The sequence below is a fragment of the Meriones unguiculatus genome, chromosome 12 (genome assembly GCF_030254825.1).
Source record: "Meriones unguiculatus strain TT.TT164.6M chromosome 12, Bangor_MerUng_6.1, whole genome shotgun sequence".
Classification (NCBI taxonomy): Eukaryota; Metazoa; Chordata; class Mammalia; order Rodentia; family Muridae; genus Meriones; species Meriones unguiculatus.
The window spans coordinates 12,488,992-12,509,486 of NC_083360.1; positions in this window are offsets into that span (position 1 = coordinate 12,488,992).

A 20,495-nucleotide genomic window follows, 5' to 3' on the forward strand; every position below is an offset into this window, starting at 1 on the left:
TCCTGCAGTCCTGGAAATCAGGAGACAGAGACAGGAGGATTGTGAGTTCAAGACCGCCCTGGGCTACAAAGTGATGAAACTCTGCCAGTCAGTCAAATAAAGAAATAATAGTCATGTTGTACCTACTTTTAAAAATGTTCCCAGAATCAAGTCTTGAGTCCTTTTCTGTAACAGGTTTGAACTGCCCATGGTTTTGCTACTGTTATTATAGGGCCTACTTTCTGCTCCCACCTAAAAAAGCTTCCTCCACTCTGCTCTGCAGTCTTCATGGTGCAACAGCCCATGTGGCCCTTCAGAAGCATTACTGTGTCACTCTTGACTCAGAGAGTAAGCCAGAGTTGCCGTTGTCTTCAGAGGCCCTGCCACATCTGAGCATCTTGTCTCCATCCTTCCCATCCTCCTGACTTTCTCCCCTTTCTTCTTATCACTGTCCAGCCAAAATGGTCAGCTTGTTGCTACTCAGTTTCGCTGAACACTTTGCCTCAGAGCTTTGCCTCTGGCCTGGGAATGTCAGCCCAGGCACTTCGTTCACTCACTTTCCTCCTGGTTTTATTAAATACCCTTCTCAGAGAGGTCTACTCCCATAACCTTTTAAGAGCTCTAGCTGTCTTCTTTCCCTTGTCTTCAAGGGACTCTGTTAGTGTCCTGCGAGCTACCTGGAGTTCTGTGTATGACAGATTGATTCAGTGTGTTGGGTCTTGTGCTGTGTAGAGCATGTTCCTCCAAGATAGCTGTCCTGGTGGTCCTGTTGGCCATGCCTCATGTTGAGGAGCGGAGGGCTAACGCAGTGTGGAATTTACAGGTTTGTGAAAGCATGTTTTTCTCTATGCCCCTGGCTAGGCCATCAGTACCACCAGAATAGTGTTCTTCTGTTCACTCATATTCCAAGCACCTGAGCAGCAGCTGCCACACGACACTCGGCTATTTATTGTATGAAAGATTGAAGAGGGTTTAAATATTTATGCAGCTGTGAATCCCATCATGCCTGATTGAAACTCTCCAATAGTTCATCTAACACATTCCAGAATCTTTCCTTGATTTTGCTGCAGATCTTTCCTGCAGATGCAGAGGTCCTGTTTAGCTCGCTTTGTGTGAGGGGAGCCTCATTCCCCCTACTCCCCACCCTCTTGCTAGCTTCAAGGAACCCTCACCTGATGGCCTCCTTGTTCTTACTTCCAAGGTCACCTTTAGCCTGTCAAGCCAGAGTCACAGTCATTGGCCAGTGTCTGAACGTGGCTGGGCTTCAAGGCCACCTACAGCTGTGTCCTCCAGACAGTCCACAAACTTTGCTTGGGGACTCCTGCCTGGCTGGCAAGCTGTCAGTCTGATGATTCCTCTGTCCTGACCTGCTTTTCCTGTTTTGCTTGTCTGTCCTTCCTTCCTTCCTTCCTTCCTTCCTTCCTTCCTTCCTTCCTTCCTTCCTCCCTCCCTCCCTCCCTCCCTCCCTCCCTCCCTCCCTCCTTCCTTCCTTCTTCTCTGGTAAACCTTTTCGTCTCCAACATGGCCCCCTCTTCTGCTCATAGGGTCTGCCCTGTACTTGTAGGTTTCACTCCCCAGCCTACCTTCCCTCTTTTGCCCTTCTTTGCTCCAAACCAACCCTAAGATATACCAGAGTATTCAGATAATGCTAATCTTATATAGTTCTTTAGTTGAATGAATCTCTTTTGGTAGCCATTGCGAATTATGACATTGTTTTAATCTCGTGTGTGTGTGTGTGTGTGTGTGTGTGTGTGTGTGTGTGTGTGTGTTTGTGCGCGCACTTGTGTGCATGTGTGGAAGCCAGAGATCAACTTTGGATATATTTCTCTTATCACTCTCCAGCTTGTTTTGAGACAGGGCCTCTCCCTGAATCTGTAACTTGCTATTTTGATTGGACTGTTTGGCCAGCTAGCCCTTGGTACCCTGTGCTGCCCTCCTCTCTCAGGGCTGCCTTGCCAAGCTTTTATCTGGATTCTGGAGGTCTGAACTCAGGTCCACATGCTTGCACAGCGAGCGTATTACCCGCCAAACTACTTCCCAGCCCTTAGTCTGGCATTGTTTTGTAATTAATGATTTTAAAATCCCAACTGCTATTTTAAACATGTGTGAAAGACTTCATTCAGGTTTAGCACATTTTTGTTAAATGACCCATAGATCCTGAATGAAAGGTAAATCATCCAATGAACAATCTGTAGAAAGACTTTCTGTCACAGTCAAATAATGAATACAAAGTGAGAGACCGCCTTCAGCCTTCCCCGACCTGGTTAGATTTTAGTGTCAGTTTGACACAACCTGGCATCACCTGGGAAGAGGGAGCTTTAATTGTAGAATTGCCTCCATCATATTGGCATGTGGCCATGCCTGAGAGGAACTGTCTTGATAGATGATTGGTATTGGAGGGCCCAGGCTACTATGGCATCAGCCCTAGAGCAGATAGGCCTGGGCTTTATTAGAAAGTTAGCAGAGAGTGAGCTAGTAAATCACCATTTCTCTATGATTTCTGCTTCAGTTCCTGCCCTGTCTGCCCTCCATGATAGACTGTGGCCTGGAAGCGTAAGATGAAATAAACTCTTCCCGTACATTGCTTTAGGTCAGGGTTTTATCACTACAGCAGAAAAGGAAACTAGAACACCAAGCGAGCAGACCTTCTGAAAGCTAACTTTTGACTCATCTGAAAGGATAACAAGACCTCCTGAGACTGAGATAAATATCCAGTGAAGTTTTATGTGTGTGAAGTGGCTAGGGGAGGATGGCTATGTGGCCCCTGGTCTGACAGTCACTATCACAGCACACCAACATGGAAAAGATCTTTAATGAAATAGCCTCGGAAATGGGCTTTATGCAGTGCAGCTGTGTTGGCTTGGTATTTATCACGTCCTATCTAGCTCAATAAAAGCCAAGACTGCAGCTATGGGAGATGAGCCTTGGTCTCAGAGCTGGCCTTCCTCTGGCTCCTTGCCTCCTACTGCTGGATTCTCTTCTCTGTCTTAAGGCTTTTGTGTTTGTGTGTGTGTGCTGTTAAAAACACAGATGCCTCTGGAAATAGATAACTGCTTATTTTTATCAGTTAAGGACTTCTTAGTTGGGGAGCGTTTATCAGATGTTCCTGAAGAAAAGGCTTTTAAAAAGAAAAAGGGGGAAAAAAAGCCAAACTTTAGCATAGAAACTTTCAAACTCTCCCAGAAAGGTGTCTAATGCCTACTGCTCACAGTGCCAGCCAGCACTTCCTGGCCATGTAATTGACACTTAACAAATTCCAATTTGTTTCACCAGCCCCACTAGCCACACCTCACTGGTTGCAAAGTACATCTGAGACACTTGAAGTGAGGCTTATTCTCCACCCAGACACAGCCCCAAGTTCAGGGACTTCCCCTTCCTCCCCATAGTGGCGATTAAATTTAAGGCCTTGTGTGTGCTTAATAAGTGTTACAATACTGAGATATCTCCAGCTCTCTTATTATTTTGAGGCAGGGTTTTGTTAAGTTGCCCAGGCTGGACTTGAAATCATTCTGTATCCAATTCTGTTCTGGACCTTGAACTTGGATCCCTTCTCTTGGATAATAGTAGAATTTCAATACCAACTCTCCTAATAGAACCCCTGTAGGATTGGGCTTTTAAGGTGGGGTGGCAGCAGTTGTCCAAACTACAGAGATCACCCTTTATTCTGAAATGGATGGAAGGTGAATGGAGCTATGTCAGGCCTCATGAGCAGTGTGACCGTGTACATCCTAACAGTTCAGAGGGAAAGAGTCAGAAAGGTACGCCTGGGAAACATGGGAGGAGGAAGGAGTGGGCTGGCCCCGGGCATGAACCCTTCTTGATGTGTCTCCTGGTCAAACTAGAGAGACAAGAGTGTTGAAGAGGAACTTGGAGCATCCATTCAAACCAAAGCTGATATTCTGTATTCCCTTCAAAAAAAAAAAAAAAAAAAAAAAAACTCGGTCAAAGCAGTTCATGGGTCACAAGCCTGAAAACTGGAGTTCAGTTTCCAGGATCCACATAGAAAGCTGGGTGTGGTGAACATGCTTATAATCCCAGCCCTGGGAAGCCAGAGACACGAGGATCCCTGGGGCTTGCTGGCCAGCCAGTGTACTTTACTTGCTGAGTCCCTGGTGCAGTGAGATACCTCATATCGAAAGACATGGACTGTTATGAAGAATGATGCTGAATGCTGTCTTCTGATTTCCACATGTACCTGCCTACACACACACACAGACACACACAGAAAGAGAGAACACAGAAGAAACCGAAATCAGACTTTTCTTTAGAAGAGTTTACTTGGAGCTCTGAGTTCAAGATCCTTGGGTATCTGTGAGCCTCCCGGAACTCCCAGGTAAGAAACGAGATGTGGAGAAGTACTCAAAGCTGTCTGTGTGGGAGTGAGGGACAGAGGCTGGTTCTGCAGGCTGGAACTACTCATGGGTCATGTTGGGCTTAAGAAGGTGCAGAAACCCATCAAGAAAAAAGTTGGCCCAGAACATCTTCTGGGGTGTGGAGCCTTTTCTTTCCTGTGAAATGCACCCTTTCTTTGTGTTCCTTCAGTTTCTGCTGCCTGTACTTGCCCTGCCCACTTGATTTTATCACTGCCCAGTGCCTGGAGACTCACATCTTCCTGGGGATTGGATGCAGTGGGGAAAGTCAGGGCAGAAGCCTTTTGAACAATGACTTCAACTATTGTTCAAGGCCAGAGAAAATATGCCTCTATTTTTATTTACGAACTCAGAGCAAATGGACCTTTTAACACTGGGAAATTCAGCATTTTTTGGTGTGCGTTTATGATCATTGTCTATTTTCTGTTTATTTCCGTTTATTTGCAGCCACTGTGTTTTGGGGCCAAGTTGGTTTCTGCCAGTCCCTATGGGGGAGAAAAGGGAAAATAAAGTAGAACTCATAACCAAGCACACTGCTTATAGAGCCGTCCCTATGGAGCCCAGAGCTTCCTAGGCATGAAATTGACTGACTCAGGAAGGCAGCAGGTGCGGGGCCGCATGCCACTGGCTGCCTTTTTTTCCACTGTTTATAATCAGTAAATGCCTGTGGATGTTTACATGGGTCCCTAATACTGATGGAGAACGGATGCCATTACAACCTGAACTTGTATTGCCACACAGATGGTGGGAATATGAAACATCCAGTTGGGCACACGGTTTTGTTTGTCTCACTTTTAAAAGATCAGCTGAGTGTCAGACATCCACGGAGCCAGCAGGGGGCGGGAGGAGGGGAGCAGAGCACCTCTGTCGCTGTCCTTCTGGATTAGCTACGTATTAAGGGAAGGAGGGAAGGTAGCGCTGCAGCCTCCCCTGTGAGAAGGAGGGGGCTCACTGCAGCATCTGAGATCCCCCTTTACAGGATCAAAACCTCTCTCCGTGACACGTGGCTTCCGGGTTCTGCAGCCCCCATCCCCATTGCAAAGTGATCCCACCCCAACTAGCCCTGGGAACTTGGTGTGTGCCTCTTTCACGGCCTTGAACACCTTGTCGTGCCCACCCCACCAGATTCCACTTCCAGATTCCGCCTCCCACCTGTTCCTCAGATTGCTGCCTTCCTGGGGTCCGTTGTTTCACTAACTGTGTCCTTCACACTGTGCTAGAAGTTATGGCATCAAAGCTTACTCCAGAAGTAACTTTTACCAGGTTTAAAACAATAGAATGGCATTTTGTGAATCTGACTGGAAAGAGCACGGTGACTGAAGAATCAGAGGCCCTTCCTCTGGGGCCCTTCCCATCTCAAAATTACGTGTCCCTTGAGAAACCCACACCATACTTAAATGTGTCTTATATTCCCCTTCTCCAACCTCAGTACCTCTCTCTGTATTAATCTGGTACTTGAATCTATATTAAAATATCTTAATAAATTCCAGCTCTGCTTAAAAACAGAAAACAAAACAAAAGAAGATAAAACAAACAAAAAACATGGCTGGAGAAATGGCTCAGTGGTTAAGAGGACTTGCTGTGCTTCCGGAGGACTCGGCTTCAATTCGCAGCAATGACATGATGGTTCACTGCTGTGTGTAACTCTAGTTCCAGGTGATCCGACAGTCTCGTACAAACACATGCAGGCAAAACACCAATGCTAAGAATAAATAAACCATTAAAAAGGTTAAAAAAAAATCACCCTCTGGTAGAAGGCTGAGGCTGGGAACACCTGGCTCACATCTGGCTTGGAGACAGGGCCACTGGTCCCATGAGTTAGTGCTGAAGAAGCAGCCCATCATGGTGGAGAAATGGAGGTGAGTGCTGGTGCTCAGCTACCTTGGCTTGAATGAGATCTTCTCTGAAGTCTGGAGCATTTGGGTACTGTCCCCAGTTGGGGACTGTTCAGATACGTCTGGCAGTGTGACCTTGCTAGGGGAAGTATGTCACTGGGGATGGGTTTTGTTATGTCTGGTTTGCTTTTTGTTTCATGCTTGCAGTGCACGCTGTGAGCCATCAGCTTCACTCTTTCACTCTGCTGACGTGGGCTCTAACCCTACGGAACAGTGAGCCCAAATAAACCCTTCAGTAGTTGCCTTGGTCATGCTGTTTTATAACAACGGAAAAGTGACTAATGTAACCAGCTAGCATTTTTCTTTTCATTCAGTTGGGGACCCACTGCCCATGGAATGTATCGGGAAGGTCTTCCCACCTGAACCTAATCTAAAAACTTCCTTATAGTCATGCTTAGAAGTTTGTATCCCAGGTGGCTCTATATCCTGTCTAGCTGACAGTAGTAGCCACTGCAGTCTGTTTTACTGACATCATACAAAAGCAAGGCAGCCCTAACCTCACCACCTCCAACTGGCTAGGTTCTGGATTATAAAAGTGCCTCTCACAGTACCTCATTTGCACCTCCTGACATCTTGTGACTGTGGTGGGATAGGCTGGGAGGAGAATCATCTTAATTTCTCAGCCAAGTACCAGAGATGTTGGGTGACTGAGATGGCTTGTTCAGAATCATGCCAGGGGCAGAAACTGTGCTGTCTTCTTTTCTGTTGCTGTAACAGTAACCAAGACCAGGCAATTCATTAGAAAAGTATGCCCCAGTCCAAAAGTGGGGATATCTAAGAGTGGGCATTGCGCTAGCATCTATTTCTATCCATGGTAGAAAGCATTTACTAGAGAGGCAACATGCAGCTTGCTTTAGAGCAGCCAGCTCTGTGCTCACTAACTCAGGCCTAGGGATCAAGCGCACACTCCCCGGTAACAGCTCGTCTTGAAGGCACCCACTTCCACCTTGTCTCCCAGCATTGCTAGAGGCTAACAAATTCAACTGTGATTCCCAAAGGGCACAACCTCTGTTCATACCATGGTGAGCAGTGAGCCCTGGACTCGGGCTGATTCTGGTCTTGGAGTGTCCTTAGACATATTAGAACACAGGATTAGGGCAGTATTCTCTGAAGGGCCAGGTGGCAGATTTGAGGCCATTCTGCTGCAACCACCAACAGAGCCACAATCTAGAGATGAAGGTGCCTAGGGCAGCCCAATGAAACTTTAGATGTGGATGCTGAAACAAGACTCCTGTTGTGTAGCAACTTCCTCTAAAATTAAAACCTTCAGGGGAACAGGGATGGTCTCTGACATGAACTCTGTGGCTAGCTCTTTGATCACCTCCCCCTGAGCGGGGAGCAGCCTTACCAGGCCACAGAGGAAGATGATGTTGCCAGTCCTGATGAGACCTGAAAGGCTAGGATCAATTGGAAGGGGAGGAGGACCTCCCCTCTTAGTGGACTGGGGGAGGAACATGGAGAAGAGGGAGGGAGGGTGAGATGGGGATGGGGCCGAGGGTGGGGGCTACAGCTGGGCTACAGAGTGAATTGTAATAAATTTAAAAAAATAAAAAAAAATAACCCTTCCATCATGGAGGGAAAATTCTTAAAACAGAAAGTAAAGGGAAAGTTCCGTGACTGGCTTGTTTGAGACAGGATGCTCTAGGAGGGGAAGGTGAAGCACTGCATCTTGCAGGAAAGCTCTGGTAAACTAGGAAGCAGACAACACAAAATAGCTTCAGGAAGTCCCTGAAACTAACCAGAGTCACTAGGTTCCCCCAAAGTAGATGAGCACTGAAGACCTCTGTGTGTCACCCCCTGTGGTGGCTTAAATGAGAATAGCCTTCATCTATGCGAATGTTCGAATGCTTGGTCCCTAGTTGCTGGACTATTTAGGAAGATTAGGAGCTATGGCCTTTTTAGAGAAGGTGTGTCGCTGGGGGTGGGCTTGGAGGTTGGCTTGAAGGTTTCAAAAGCCCTTTCTAGGCTCAATATTTCTCTCTGTCTCTAACTTGTGGATCAGTTGTGAGCTCTCAGCTACTACTCCAGAACCATGCCTGCCTGCCTCCTACCATGCTCCCACCATGATGGCCATGGATTTACCCTCTGAAACTGTAAGCAAACCTTCAATTAAATGCTTTTCCTTTGAAAAAAGCAGCGTTGGCCATGGTGTCTCTTCAAAGCATAGAACAGTATCTAAGGCACAAGCTGATGTGCCAAGCTGCAAAGACTGGCCAAGCCACCTGGAAGAAGTAGGGGCCCAGTTGAGCTGACTGGAAGGGGCTCTGACCAATGGAGCCACCTGAAAGGACCCTCTCCAACCTACTGAGCTACCTGCATCTATGCAGTGTGGTCCAGATATCCAGCTTTTGTGAGTGGTCACCCATGCTAGGGTGGCTTTGGTGATGCGGCAATCTTTGAGTCATTTCTGCTCCTATAAATAACCCCTCACCCATATTCTGTAACCCTAATAAAATTCATTTGTTCACTGAGATAGACTACAGTGGTGACAGGGCTTTCGATTGCCATGGTCTTTCTATCTGGGCTGATATGTGTGTTGCAACTCTGCAGGAAAAGTTAGTCCCACAACATAATCTCTCTCTGGTTCTCACAGATCACATAATGCTTCTTTTGATTTTCTTTTTTTCCAGCCATTTAAAAGCATTTTAAAGCATCAAGTCATGGGCCATCTTAAAATAGGTATCTTGTCAGATCTTGCCAGTGGGCTAAGCTGGTTTGGTTATCCATCCAGCATGTCATCTTGAGCAGTTCTCATGGCTTAGCCTTGAGGTCCTCAGCTACAAGACTGAACACAGCATTGATTGCTGCAGCCTTCTGGACCAGGAAAACCAATGACAGTGACTCAGATGTAGCCCTGGGGAGATGGGGTGGTACCGATTAGATCACACTTAGTTCCTCCAAATTGTTTGTCCTCTCTAAATCCATAGATTGGACATCCTGGTCCTTCACACCACCTTAGCCTTTCCCACTTCTGGTGCTGATGGAAAGGCATGGGGACATCCCGGCATGCCCTCTGCCTAGAAATGATTGCTTTTTCTTAAACCAAAGACAAGCTTTTAAAATACCTTAAGAGAGACAAGAGGCCCCATTGAGGCACACTGCACTCCTGACTTGGAAGGAGCTTCTACACTCTGGCCTCACAGTTCCTATCCGTGAAAGCAAGATTTAGGCATCGGATCTCTCCAAGATTAACCCACCCCGAGTGCCAAGGAAGTCACTGAGAGACCTAGAACTGAGTTCACATCTCTACTGCCTTGTCAGGCCAGCCAGTGTCTCCTGCCCTCTGCAAGTATCAGCTTCTCCTCAGGTGTCATTCTCAGGAGGAAGTCATTTTGTTGTATTTATTTGTTTTTTTATAACAGGGTTTCTTCTCTGTGTAGCCTTGGTTGTCCTGGATTCACTTTGTGGACAGGCAGTCCTTGAACTCACAGTGATCTGCCTGCCTCTGCCTCCCTGAGTGCTGGGTTAAAGGCATGCACCACCTCAGCATGCCCAGCTGAGGGGGTCATTTTATATCTTGACTTCCTCATCTGTAATATGGGAGCACTAACAGCTTCTTGACAAAGCTGGGGATGGGAGAAGTTTACTCGGACACACACACACATGCATACACCTCTCTCATTTCTGAAGACCAAAGAGTCTGGGAACTGTAGAAATCCCTTCTCCCAGCTGCCAGGGAACTCAGTCCCAGGCCAAGAGGCCATGGCTGCTGGTAGAGAGGGCCCAGACTGTATGCACAGGAAGCTCCCGGGGCAGGGGCCCAGGGGAATTCCTCATCTGTCCACTCAGCAAGTGGGGACCCAGCTGTCTCCGGAGATTCTTCATGCTCAGACCTCAGGGGCTATGGACCTGGAGGCCAGGAGAGGACTCATGGGACCCAAGCAGCCTTGTGCACACTACCTCAGCCTGAAGTTCTTCCAGTCAGCAGGATTCTGCCTCTGCACGGAGGACTGCTGACATTCTCACTACCCATAGCTGCAAAGTGACAGTCTGTGTCCCAGGGGCTGGATGGTGACAAGCATCAAAGGCCAAGCATGGGAATTCCAGTGGTCATGACAGCCCTGTGCCAGCTGTCCCCCTCCCTGGACAACACCCTCATCTGCCATTCATCCTTGTGGGTCTCAGGCTGCTCCCTCTGGCACTGGCTTGGGGGTAGCTTTTTCTGCCTAGCCCCTTTCCTTCCTTTCCTTGGGCAACTTTTGAACTCACTCAATCATATTGCTCTTTGCATGATAACACCAAGTGGGGACCTTTCACAGTTAACTGTAGTTTGACCTGCTGTGCTTTGGGACCCTGGGGCAGGCTGGGAGGTGGGGGCTGCTGGGCCGCTTGTCTTCCTGACTGAGATTCACTGATCCTGGCCAGAGGCTGGCTTCTCAGCGTTCCCTTTTGAGGACCAGGACTGTGAGTTGAGAATGGTGGGCAGGGGAGGTTTGAAACAGATAAGCTCATGGGATGTCTCCTGCCTCAGAGTTTCCTCATACATCTACCTCTCTCCACCAGGCCCTCTGCACAGAATCTTGGTCAGAGGCTGGGGGCAGCTTTCCCGAAAGTGAGGAGGAAGTTGACAAATGTCATTCACTGACTTTCTCTCTTTGTTTTATTACCTGACGATGTATTCCTGTAAGGCCCCAGACTGGGAGGAGGGAAGGAGTAGTATCAGTAAGTTCTAGGAGTAAGTATAAAATGCTGCAGGCTGGCCCCTCCAGGGCCCTCTCTGATTTTCATAGATTACTGGCCTTCTTCGGGGCTCCTGGGCCTGTAGCCGAGTCTCCCCACACCTGCCTTCAGTTTTCTGTGAATTGTCTACATGTGTTCCTGAGTCCAAAGGTCCCTTTTTGTAAGGACGCTGGTCATGTTGAATGGGGCCCACCACCCTTTCGTGGGATGAGCTTAGCTAATGCACCTCAGTCTGTCAAGAGCAAGGTCACATTCTGAGGTACTAAGGCTCGGGGCTGTGTGTCCGTTGCAGAAGCATCAGTCCCCACACAGACCTTTTGTTGTGGGAAGGGATATAACCTCTGTTGTCTGCTAGCTTGCAGGGCCTGTGGCATCCATAGGGACCACGGGTGTGTTGAGGGGGTGTGAGGCTCATCGGGCCTACTTGGGTGCCTGGTTTAAGGAGCTTCAAGAAGGACTCTTTACCAGGACGAGCCCACAGAGGCTAAGAGATGGGGACTTGAGTGTCAGCACCATCTTCGGAGGCTTTAAAGACAACTTAATCATCTGACACAGGAAACCAGCGGATAAGAGACCATCCTTCCCCTTCTGCCCCCCCCCCACAGAGGCTTGAGCCCAGAAGGCCAGACATAGAATGGACAGTGCTGTGTGGGTGCCATGGTCTAGGGTGTGGGTGGGAATATGTTCTGCCCTTATTAGCTGCATGGCCTTGGAGAAGCTACCTGCCTCTCCTGTGCTTCCATGCTCCTCTGCACAGGACGGTTCATCACTAAAGCTGCTTCACTGAGCCCCGGCTTAAGTGTGCTCTTCAGAAAGTGCATCTGTCATTGAGCAGAATGTGAGGCATCGAAGCCTGGAGTAGCCCCGTCCACATTAGCTTTGCTTCTGGTTTCTTCAAGGATGGAGCTCACTGACCCTTGAGACGGAGTTCAAACTAGTACCTTTCCCAAGGCTTGGCTTACTTAGTTCATCTCCAGAAGGCTGAAAAGCTTGCTGACTCAGCAAGAAGCACCGCCTACTTTCTTGAGAGAGCATGAGATGCTGGGTGGTAGGAAAGCGCCAAGGGTGCTAAGGTTTTCCCTAGTTCTTTTTGGAGGACAGAATGGGGCTGTGGAAACTGCAGTCTAGTGTGATAACAACCCCTTATCAAGTCGCCCTGGAAGCGGATAGGGTTACTCATTGTGAGCAGGCCAGGCCAAATCCATCCACCACATCTCATTTGAGAATGGGTGTGGGAAATGCTCACTGCTTGAGGGATTTTGTCAGAAACGCTCACAACAGGAAGGAGAAATGGGGTCACACACAGTGGACCGGTTTCTCTTTGGAAGGAGCAAGAGTGTTGGATCATCCACCCCCCCTTCCCAGCCCCCCCCCATGGAGAAGGTATTTGGCGCTGTCTCAGTAGCCCCAGCCTGCTTCCCCAGACTCCAAACACACTCCAGGATTCTCTTTCAAGCCTCCTCTTCCTCAGGGAAGCTTCCTGGCTTGATTGGACTCATAGCTCCAAATACTGACAACAACAAATGGAGGGTAGTTTTGTGTTTGCTTTTCTGTTTCCTTTCAAGTCTTTCCCCTAATGGGGAAAGTTCATCAAAATTTAGTTTGGTAATTGCTTCACGTTTTACACCATATTGATGGTTTTATGGAGTCTACTGATGAAGAAAGCTAGTTGGCCGATAGACAATCTTTCTGCCCGTTTCGTGTATGTGTGTCTGTATCTGTGTGTGACAGGTACGTGTGTGTGTGTGTGTGTGAATACACACAAATATGCATATGTATTTACTTGAGCATGTATGTGCCCATATATTTTGAATACAAGTATGCATATCTACATATGCATTTACTTGAGCACATATGTGCATCCATGTATTTTGATATATGTGCCTTTGCGCAATGCCAGCCCCAGGTTAGGCCCTGTGCAAGCCATGAGAAGCTTGGAGTCCTGAGATGGGAAGGAGCTTGTGTTTTGAGCAGAATCACAGAGGCCTTTCCCCATGATACAGAGGTGAGATGGCCTGGAACAGTAGCCCTCTGGACGCAGCCTCCTCCTCCTCAAAAGGACTTCAAGCCTCTTTCCTTTGTGCTGGAGTTTCACTTTTGAAATAAAAGCCGATCTCCGGGGAGAGGCTATAAAGGCCAAATTACAGTACAGGCAGGTATTGTTTTTGTTTTTCTAGAGAAGAATGATCGGGAAGGAATTCTGAAGGAGGAGTAAATTTGATCAACCTCCGCCAGGGGTCAGGAGTATGGGGGGTGGTGCTCTTTCCCTCCCCCAGTCACTGGAACCCAGCCAGGTCCAGTTCACTACCTTTGCCAGGGCTGCCCCTGTCATTTGCTGGGAAGTGTGCACGGTGTGTGTGTGTGTGTGTGTTTAAGCGGATGGGGGAGCAGGAGTAGGGGGAGCAGCTGTGTGCACTGTCCCCTCCCATTGCAGGGGAATTTGTTCTGGGAGTCTGTGGACAGAACCCTGCCCTGACAGTGCAGAAGCCGACGGCACAGTCTCCCAGGGCAGCGGGGTGCTGTGTGTGTCTGTGTTAACAGCACCTGTTCTAGGAAACAGAAGAAGGCGAGCTCTCTGCCTCCAGCGCAGCCTGCAGCTGCCTCCACATCTGCACAGCAGCTGCAGCTGCCTCCACATCTGCACAGCAGCTCTTTGTTCAGATCAGTCACCTGGTGGCACCGTTACTGAAACACAGGCTACCCGGAAGTTTGGAGTTGGGGAGGCCACTGTCACATGGTTTTTAGACAAGTGGCTGGAAGAACTTCACAAAGGATTTTGTTTTGATTTTGGCCTTTCTGAGACAGGGTCTTGATAGGTAGCCCAGGCTAGCCTTGAACTCACAAACCTCCTGCCCCCTTTTGTCTTCTGAATGCTGGGGTTACAGGTGTGTGCCACCATGCTCAACAGCTTCTAAGAAGACAGAGCTTCGTCCCACAGCTCTTGACCCTGGCCTCCCATTACGAGTGTCTAATGGGTGCTAGAAGGATACCGATGTGGGCCAGGTCTAAGCAAGTGGCCTGAGCCTCCAGGTTGGTGTGAGAAGTGCTTTTCTGCATGTCCTCAACTACGGAGGCTGCAAGCGCCGATGGTGCCACTCGTACTGCAGACTCCATGTGCAGGTGCGTGTGTCTGTGGCGGGGGCGAGCACATGGACACAGGAGGCCGTCAGTGCCCTGTTGTATCGCTTCCCCCCTCACTCCTGACACAGGGTCTCTCACCAAACACTTACCACTTCCGCTAGCAGGTCAGTGAGCCCCCAGAGTCTGTCTCTGACCCTCAATGATGGGGCTATAGGCATGTGCCACCAGTCTAGCCATTTTGTTACATGGGGTATGGGGATTTGAACTCAGATCCTCATGCTTGAGCATCAAGCACTCTTACCACAAAGCTATCCTCCTGGTCCGTGGCTGACTCCTGAGGGGCCACTAAGGATGAGACCTGCTCCAGTGAGGCAGTCATCACCACCGTTTCTTGTGACTGGTACCCTTGCCACAGTCTTGAAGGAGAGGATTTGAGGAAAGAGGAAAGATCCCACGTAGGGCCCTCATTTCTCAAACTAAGTTGAGAGACCCAACATGAAAACTGAACTGTGGTTCCCACATCCAGTGTCTCTGGGGATGGGACAGGCCCTGGCAACTACACCAGGAAATTCCTTCCCTCTCCAAAGCCAGGCAGCCTGGCTTGGGGCCACATCCACCAGAAGGTGCTGGAGTGAAATGGAGCTAGGATTAGGGTGCTTTACTGCCACACCTGGCCATTAGCCCTATTGTTCTGGTGACAGGCTGACAGCAAGGACGTCTGTCCCCTCCAGCACTTTGAGGAACCTTGCCAAGAGTGAACATTATTTGTCTGAGGGAGGTGGAGAACTGGCCCAGTGTGGGCAGATCTGTTCTTCCACAGTTAACCACTTTCCCCACAATTCTCCAGAGAGCCTGATTGTGGCTCAGTTGTCTACACCTGGGATATTCTTTAGGGTTTCTTTAGCCACCCAGAAGAGAGCCTCAGGGCCTTTTCAGCATCTCAGAGGTGGGCACACTCCCATACCTGTCTTCAAAGAGCTTTCCTTTGCCTGTAAGGGACAAAGGTAGGGACAGTGACAGGTTCTGGAACCTTCCTGATCTTCGGGCATGAGCCCCAGAGCCCTAAGGGAAGCTCAGTCCTGGACAGTGGCAGGGCACAGGCTGAGCTGGAAAAACTGGGAACTTCCCCAAACAATTGGCGTCATCAGAACATGCCATCAACACAGGGGCCCGCCATCCTGGGTTTGCCCCCCTGACGGTCTTGGCTAGGCCACCACTCCTGGTAGAGGCTGCCTGGGCCCTGTGCAGGGCAGGGTCTCCTTCAAGCTGCTGTTTGAAATTCAGGTGAGGAACAGAATTAAGCAGAGAGCACATCCTACTGTAGTCCTCCCCGGCAATCTCTACCTGTGCCCACTGAGATCACACTCTTTCTCTCCTTCAGCCCAGAAGCCTCTCCACCTCTGAGAATCTTCCTAGACTCGTCAAACTCCAACAGTCAGCCACCCTTCTCTTAGAATGGCTTCTAACCAGAGTGTGAGATTTGTCTTCACTGTCTGGGTAGCCTTGGGGACGCCGCTGCTGCTGGGAAGATGGGCAGAGTTAATAGGCAAAGCATGTAGAATGTGCCAGGCAGAGGAAAGAACATTTTTACAACTGTTAGGTATGACATGTCCCACACATGGGGTATGTCTACACATAACATGAAACATATAGTTACATGATCCATTGTCACGCAGACATGGTACATATACATCTACAACACAGTAACAGTCATTATCAGCTCCACATGTATGCATTAAGTACCTCTGTGTCCATCATGGTGCTGGCTGCTGGCCAATCAAGAGGAATGGGGAATGAGTGTAAAACAAAGTACGACACTACCTCCTCCATCTCATCCCATCCATCTGTGTGAAGAAGTGGCATACACACTCATGCCAACATAAAGATGAACAAAGCACTTCCTAAGCAGAGAATGGGCATGGCGCTCAGGGAAAGGTCTGAGTAAGACATGAGAGGGTTCAGTGACAACCCAAGTGTCTGACCTAGAGTGTGTGTGTGTGTGTGTGTGTGTGTGTGTGTGTGATCATGGGCAGGGAATCCCAGGCCAAGGAACAGAGGCCTTTGTTACCCTACAGAGCATTAGTGAGCCAGGCCCTGGCCAGGATGTAGGGACTGAGGGAGATTACTGTGGCTTAGGGGGAACAAGAGGGATGTGAGGCATTGGCCTGAAATTCTAGCTACTCAGAATGCTGAGGCAGAAGGATTCCAGGTTCAAGGCCTGCATGAACTGAGGAGAGAGTTCAAGACTGACCTGAGCAACTTTCTGAGGTCATGTCTGAAAATAAAAACAAGAAAGAAGGGTGGGGATGTGGTTCAGACACAAAAGCGCTTGCCTAGCATGGATAAGGCCCTGGGTTTAGTTCCCAGTACTGTCAAACAGCAGCAGCAACAACAAAAAAGGCATTGACAAAATGAAGTAAAGGAGGTGGGTTGCCATTGGTTCTGAAGCTCTGCAGGAGGAAAAGGTGCTGGAGGTGGGTTGAGAGAGGCACACGAAGGCCTTTGTCAGTTCCCTGCAAGCTACAGGTGGACAGGAAATCTCAGTGCATTGGAACGCAGGGGCCTTTGCTGCTGGGGCTCGGGGGAGGCTGCAGGCCCCAGAGCCTGCTTTCCAAACGCCTGTCTCTGCCAAGGTAGTGGGGGAGGTTGGGAAAACAGCATTGAGTGGTGCTTCCTAGCCTTCTAGCTTGGAACTTTCTGGCCTTTTTGATCAGGTGGAATAATCAAGGCACTAGAGAGAGGAATATCTCTACATCACTGTTTAACATAAGTAACAGTCAGGAGCCGGAAGCTAGGAAAGGCAGGTCCCTGATTGGACTGCATTTTCTGAAGGCCTGCCTGCTCTTCCTTTCCACCCAGATCCTGAGTTTTGAGGCCCAGAACTTGGTGGAGACGTGTCCTCTGAGCAGAGCCCTCAGGCAGGAGTGCGGGAGCCAGGGGGGCTGAGAACTGCTGAAGATCAGCAGCGTGGAGGCTGGCCGTGCCCTCAGGGGAATGGAGAACATGCTGAGGAGGCTAGAGAAGCCGGCTGTGAGGCTGGCCTCACCACCCACATGCAGAGCAGGCAGGGCTGGGATCACTGCTGAGTCAGGTCCTTCGCCTGGGGAGGCCCAGAGGACCAGACGGCCCTGCATTAGGAGATCAGGAGGATGCTAAGCCGAAGCCTTTCTACTGAGGCAGGCAAGGGAGGCATTCAAGGCCTGGGCAAAGGACTGTGTTTGAGTAGCAGCCCTCAACACTGACTCCCTCCCTCTGTCAGTTCCTCAAGTAGTAAGTGGAGAAGGGAGGGTGGTGATTGACACCCACCTGACCTGAAAGCCCATCTTTGCAATGTTTTATCTATGGGGTTCTCTTGCAGCCAGGGGTTATCGGTCACATATTTTGGTACAATGAGATTTAGGGAAAAGTCAGTGGGGGACACACACACCACACACACACAGTTGGAGTGTGGGTTCTGAAAACCAATAAAGAAGAGACAGTGTTAATCAGCTCTTTGTTACTGCAACAAAATGTCTGAGTCAACTCATGAAGAGGAAACGTTTTTTCTGGCTTATGGTTCTGGAGGTTCCAGTACCTGGTCCACTGTTCCTTTTCCTTCGGGTCTGTGATGAAGTAGCAAACAATGGAGGCAGTGAACATCCTGTTTACCCCGTTCTCTTGCGAGGGAGTAAGCGAAGAGGGGGAGCTACGGTCTCACAATTCCTCTCGAGGCTGTGGCCCCAGGAGTTTAAGGACAGTTTCCACCATCTCTCAAGAGTACCACCCTGAGGACCAAGTTCAAAGCCCATGGGCAGAATCTACACTCTAGCACTATTGGGGCTAAGGGAAGGATACACTTTAGTGGTAGAAAATTTGTCTGGCCCACGTGAGCCAAATTGTGTTTAAGTTCCATCTCCAGCACCAAAAAGCAGAGAGACTACATCAACAAAAAGATCCCCTCATCCCCCCTGCCGCCTCTAGCTCTCTGTGATTTCAGGTCTGTTTGCTTGTTTTGCTTCTTGCCTTTGACTGATGATGCCATGACCTCTGGAGCAGGGCAGCCATCTTGTTATCGTGCAATGACAAGCATGAGAATTAAAAAGCCGTCCTATTTCAGCTAACATACCAAGTAGTAGGGTTTGGTGTGTCCTGGGTCCTGGCTCCTCAAGCAGCCGCTGTCCCCAGCTCCTGTGACAGTCCTGAGCACCCTCCACCTCACCCCACCCGACCCCAGTGTTTTTTCCACGTGGCTGCCGTGATTCTCTGGAGAACACCCATCCACACTGGAGTTACACGTTGATTTCTTTGTTTCAGAGACTGTGCCTGGAGACTTCCTATAAAGTGTCACAGGACCTCCATCCCTCCTCTTCCCTGGCTGGGATGGTGCCCTTTGCTTGATATCTTTGGTCCTCATCTGGCAATTTCTTAGAAGGCAGATTTATGGAAAGAGGATTTAGTGGATTGATGGATTGGTGGGCGGGGGGCTGTCTCGGGTGTAATGATATTCGGCACCTCAGTTTGAGAATGAGGAGTCTAGACATGGGGGAGAAGCAGGCAAGAGGCAAACGGGGGATAGTAAAATGGGCCCTTGAAAGCGGGAGGCCTGCTTCCCTCCTGTTTAGTGACCAGTCAGCTGTTGATAGGAAAGCCATGCAAGCATGCAGATTGGCTTTGAGTGCACAATTCATGCCCAGCTTCCCAGGAAGGACCAGGAGGTGACCTCTAAGACATGTGGGCCCATGCTGGATCCAGATGTTCTGGAATGGCATTACCTAGCCACCCCCTGACCCAGCAGCCATGTCTACAGGTCCAGCTTCAACCAAGACTGCTTCACTGGTGGTGTCTTGCAGCCATCATCTAGACCCTGCCAAGGCCTCAGATCTTCTTCCCACTGTGGTTCACAGAAGAGGATCATGGGGGACACAATGAAACATGGGAAAACACGATGGTGTGGCATGCATCTGAAGACTGCCCCAGAGGTGACATCCATGCCACCCACCTTACTCTTTCATTCTCAGAGCTCATACCGTTGGGCAGCAGCTGGCCTGCAGGGCACTTTCCTGCCTTCTGTGACTTCACCCCAGTGCTGCAAGAAGGACAGGACTGTGTGCTGAGGAAGCCAGACTTCAGCAGACTGAGGCCCCTGTTCCAGACTCCCAAAGCTGGGGATGGCAGGATAGGAACTCACCCCAAGTCAGTGTGTCTTAGGGGTCTGCACTGACAGAGGTCAGCAATTGTGCAGCTGCCAGGCTCATCAAAATTTGGAAATATGACATATACTTTTCTTGATGAATCAGTAAAGTGATCATGTGGGAAGAAAAATTTCGTTGCCAGCACGAGGAAGAGGGCGCTAGGCAAGACTCTGCCATGTTTGCAATCTCAGTATTTCTCTCCTTCTCTCTTCCTCTCTCTCTATATCTCCATTTTCCTCATCTCTCTCTCCATTCTTGCCCCTCTCTTCATCTCTCTCCATCTTTCCCTATCTCTCTCCACCTATTTCTTTTTAAAATTTATTTTCTGTGCCTAGTGTTTTGTCTGTGTGCCAGATGTGTGCAGTGCCTGTGGATGTTAGAAGAGGGCATCAGATACTCTGCATCTTCAATTAAGGATGGCTGTGAGCCACCCCATGGGTGCTGGGAACCCAGGTCCTCTGGGAGAGCAGCAGTGTGTTAACTGCGGTGCCACCTCTCCAGCCTTCTTTTCATTTCTTTACCCTTCCCCCATCCCCCTTTTTGTCTTTCCGTTTTTTCTCTCTCTCCCGTTTCTTCATGGCTTCCTATATCTCTTTCTTCCTTCTTCTCTTCTCTTTCCACCCCCTCTCCTTCTTCTCGCCCTCTTATTTCCCTTCCTCTTCTCCCACTGCACGTCTGTCTCGAGGCCCCCTTCTACAGCCCCTTACTTCAAGCACTCCGGTTTCCAACAGGGGCAGGGAGGGGGAAGGGTAAGATAAGCAATATTGGGGCTACATATCCTTCTGAGTTTATTTACTGAAACAACATTTTGTATTACTAGGACTTGTTCACCGTGAAACTGCCTGTTTACGTTTGTATGCGGCCAGTGATCTTTAATCTTCGTCCGCCTGGAGGTTTCCTATAACATCAGGACTCCCAGGTCCCAGATGTGCTGGCACACCGGAGTGAGTGGCGGCCCGGGCTGCTCTTTTTTTCATCAGAGCAGCTGAAATGGTTGCGTGGTGGGTGGAAAGTGCTGAGGTGTGGGTTCTATAAATAGCTGGGCTCAGTGGCGCGGTCTCCTCGGGGTGCCGGGCGGCGCGGATCTGGGGATGGGGTGCGGGCTGCAGCCGCGGGGGAGGCTGCTATCTATAGCGCGCTATTTTTAGCTGCCTCAGCCGAGGAACCTGACAGCCGGTTAATGACTGCCACCCGCCGCGCGTCTGCGCGCCCGGGCTCCAGCACGCCAGGAGCAGCCAGGAGCAGCTGCGCCATGCTCAAAGTTGTAGCCTCTCCCTGGGAAGCAGGACTGTTGGAGGGCAGCAGGGGGCCTTGCCACC